Below are 4,636 nucleotides of genomic sequence, written 5' to 3' on the forward strand. Positions count from 1 at the left end.
TACTCATAGGGTTTCTCACGCCAAATTTCAGCTCATTTGGTTGAAAACTTGACGGGACCGTGGTGTAGGGGTAAGCGTGATTGCCCCTCACCCAGTCGGCCTGGGTTCGATTCCAGACGGTCCCGGTGGCATTTTTCGAGACGAGATTTGTCTGATCACGCCTTCCGTCGGACGGGAAGTAAATGTTGACCCCGGACTAACCTAAAAAAGGTTAGGTCGTTAGCTCAGTCCAGGTGTAGGAGTCGTCTCCCTGGGTCCTGTCTCGGTGGAGTCGCTGGTAGGCAGTTGGACTAACAATCCAAAGGTCGTCAGTTCGAATCCCGGGGTGGATGGAAGCTAAGGTGTAAAAAGAGGTTTGCAATTGCCTCAACAATCAAGCCTTCGGACACTTAGTTTCGAGTAGGAATCTCGCAATCGAGAACGCCAAGGCAATGCTGTAGAGCGAACAATTTGATTTTTTTTTTTGTTGAAAACTGGCTTGTCTCAAGCGAGTACAAGTTTACATGGGATTTACTATGGGAAATTTTGAATTTTCGTTCATTCGCTCCTACAGGCCTGGGGAGAACATGTAGAAACTTCTAGGATGGCCAGAAATGAGCGGAATCGTCTGGAGAATATCTTTCCATAAGAGACCAGGTCGATTCGTTCAACCTCCATCGAGCTCAACGGCAATACATCCGGGGTTTTCGAAACCAACGGTTTTCCCCAGAAAAGCATCAAATTTTCCATAGCATGCTATGAATGGTTGATGAACACCGCGACGCCACATGTCAAACAGCTACCACGTGATTGTAAAATTTGCACCATAACAGTTTTTTTCTTATTTGGAGGTTTAGAGTACAGCTAAATAGTATCAAGATCACAATGAATGATAATTGTATAGTTCAAAAAGTAATAAAAAATGTTTTTCATAGGCGATGCTAGTCCACGTGGTAGATGTTTGACATGTGGCGTCGCGGTGTTCATCAACCATTCATAGCATGCTAAGGAAAATTTGATGCTTTTCTGGGGAAAACCGTTGGTTTCGAAAACCCCGGATGTATTGCCGTTGAGCTCGATGGAGGTTGAACGAATCGACCTTGTCTCTTATGGAAAGATATTCTCCAGACGATTCCGCTCATTTCTGGCCATCCTAGAAGTTTCTACATGTTCTCCCCAGGCCTGTAGGAGCAAATGAACGAAAATTCAAAATTTCCCATAGTAAATCCCATGTAAACTTGTACTCGCTTGAGACAAGCCAGTTTTCAACCAAATGAGTTGAAATTTGGCGTGAGAGTCCCTATGGGTATGCCCTATAAGGGGAACCACACCAGAACTTGATCTGAGAACTTTTCAAAATCCGTACCCACCCTAATGTCCAATCCTTGGGAAGATACAGCGGTTTTAAAAATAAAAATGATGAAAAAATGGGTTTTTTGATGGTTTTTTGCAATTTCTATATGGCAGACTTAGTTTTTCAGTCTCGTAAATATTTTTACCGGAAAGTTTGACTTTGACAGCATTTCAATTGGATGTAAGGGCTTACAGATATAAGCTTTATTACATTGTAATAACTGAAAAGGGAATATTTTTTCCAGTGTGGTAGAAACCTGGATAGTAAATTAGCTTCCGTAAATATCAAAACGAGTCAAATCAAAAAGCTATCAAAGGCAAACTGATGGGAAATTGGACGAGCTTTCCGGTAAAAATATTTAAGAGACTGAAAAACTAAGTCTGCCATATAGATATTGCAAAAAACCATCAAAAACCCCATTTTTTTATCATTTTTATTTTTAAAACCGCTGTATCTTCCCAAGGATTGGACATAGGACAATGGTCAATATAGAGACTTTTATGTAAAATTGTCTGGGGAATCGATTCCCACTATTAGTTTTTGAAAATTTTGACGTTTTGACCACTTTTCAAAAAAACAGTTTTAGTAAATGATTTTTGTATTTTTTTAAGAGGGACATACCATCCTGCATTTTTCGTCAGTCTTTTGGTAACATCTTAGGCTATTTCCTCAAAAAAATGGAACGAAAAAAAATCGTGACAACACCTTTAAATTTAAGTTTTAGACTTAAAAATAGAAAAATCTCATAGAAGTGGCGTGTATTTTTTTCAAAAAGCCCGTCCAATTTCCTACAAGTTTGTCTTTGACCACTTTTTGATACGACTCAACGGCTTCTAGATACAGTAATTTTTAAATTGCGAAATACAAAAATATTTAAATACCTTACGCCCTTCTCAAATGGTATTTTCGAGTACTACTGGCTCCATATACACAAAAATGGCTTATATAGGCCTAGGATAACATGTCTAAAAAGTTTTTTTTTAAGTTAAGTGATTGTAGATACCCCAGAATACGATTGCTCCAAAGAAATCACTTTCTAAATTAACAGTTTGAATGATATTTTGAAAATTAAATTAATTGTGCTCTTTTGTTTTATCTAGATAGGGATCCCAGAATGTTTAGTACAAGAGATCACGGAACGGAATCGACGTAACACCTTATAATGTGGCCCTCTTAAACCTTGCGGTTTCGTCAACGGATCCTCAGGCGTGTATCGTTCTTTTTGCGACAAGACTCCGCCTCCCGGGTCTCCTAAGTGTGAAGGTATGGCACGGGGATAGGGCACCGAATACCTAAATTTACACTTAGATTGTTTTGCGTCCGCCTCGGGATTTGAACCGGCGACCTCTGGATTGTGAGTCCAGTGCGCGGTCGATTGATCTACTCAGACAAGAGAGCACACGGGCATCAAATAGTCAACTCTCGAACGTATTTTTCTAAAAATAGTCCATAACAAAATAAGAGCACAAAAGTAAACATTATTGTCTTTCAAAACTCAGATCAACTCTTTTTGAATGGTACTGATAGCTAACATCTCAGTACCAGAGAAATAAACTGATTAAACTTTCAGCGCTTCTCAAAAAGTTGCATTCTTATCAAAACATGCAGCAAAACCCCCGAAACTCGCTCGTACGGAATGTGTGTAAACATTTTATCTTTGAACTTTAACGACCTGTTTTCCACGAGCGTAAACTTTTCCCACGCGATTGCAAGGGGCACAAATTAGCACGCAGAGCAACAAATGTGCAAAGTCAAACACAAGCAAAGTACACGTGAATAAAATTTGCTCTTCGCTTCTCTAACATCCTCACGGGGTGATTTTCCCCTTCGATACCATTGGGATTGATTTTGAGTTCGACTCGACTTGGATGCTGATGCCGTTTATACTTCAGCGCTACAAGATGTGTGTACTTTGCGTTAAATCCCTTAAGAAAATGGTCTGCATTAAATACGTGAATGTGCTTTGCGTCTTACACTCAGTTTCATGGAAGTTGGAGATTATTTGCTTTTGTGCAGAAATGAGGCATGAGGAAAGAACAGCTGGTTGTGTTTCGTTGTGTCCTGTAAGAAACGGACACCCAGAAGCTCTTCCAATACAATCCGATAAAAAATACCAAGAGCCTCCATTGAACGTCCTTTTCTAAGAATGAATCCTTGGAGGCGTTTGCTTTCATAGAATGATTCCATAGCATTTATACTCTTTTCAAGTTTTCATGCAACGGACTGTGCGACGCTGATGTGGGTTATTCAATACATCTGCCTTTCTTTACTCCTTTGACAGATTCGAAGCACGCCGATGTGGCCACACGGCGAAAGCCAACGGAATCGTGGGTGGTGCGGCGGAGAGACAAACCAAATAAATCATCCTCGAAAAAGTTCGTGGAAACAGACTGGGTCGAAGATTCGCAACAGTACGGAAAATCGAAGAAATCAATCTACGATAAGAAATATTTCGATTATCTGCCTGCGGAGCTAAAAGACTCTCCCGAGACTTCCGCCGACGTGCCTTTATCGAAACGAACCAATAGCAGGAGAATTCGACGCGGTGCCGAATCCACCGACGACGCAGATGAATCGCGACGCTCCAAGAGGCACGGTATGTGTGTGTACGTGTTTGTGCGTAACATTTAATATCGAACAATTTTGCTGCTTTTTTTTTATTCCCATAAATCATGCCAACGTTCTGTATTGAAAGGCTGGTACGTTCAACCAGTGGCGTCCTACTCTTACACGGTGCCCCAGATGGTATATTCCGTCGGTAGCTGGCCGCCAGTGGTGTCTCAGCAGTACCCAACGGTCTACCAGCAGCAGCCGAGCTTGCCGTTTGGACCTACGTACGGGAACAGAGGTCCGTTTACTACGCCGGCCACCGTAGATCGGACATATCTTCCTCCCACCACCACCAGAAGACCCAACTCTACGCCACCGGATCGGACCTATCTGCCCGTTCCGACCCCGTCTCCGAACGGTGAAAGTCCAGTTGATGGTGGCCTCGGTAATCGCTTCAACTTTGAGAACAATCCAGACCGGTTCGTTTTCGATGTCGTGTATGACAATAACAGAGTAAACTATAATTTGAGTGAGTATTTTAAACGTGGGTCGAAATTTAATTTTAATTGATTCTTCTTCGTTTTCAGTGCCACGGCCTCATCAAGGTAAGCAATATTAAAAGCGTTTTTTTGTTTTGTTCTTGGAACACAAACAGTCATAACCCTTTGAATTTTAATTGGCGATTAATTTGATATAAAATATGTATTTTTTGATAAAACGTATAGGTGATTTAATATCACGACATACATTCAA

This window comes from Culex pipiens, chromosome 1 (genome assembly GCF_016801865.2).
Source record: "Culex pipiens pallens isolate TS chromosome 1, TS_CPP_V2, whole genome shotgun sequence".
NCBI lineage: Eukaryota > Metazoa > Arthropoda > Insecta > Diptera > Culicidae > Culex > Culex pipiens.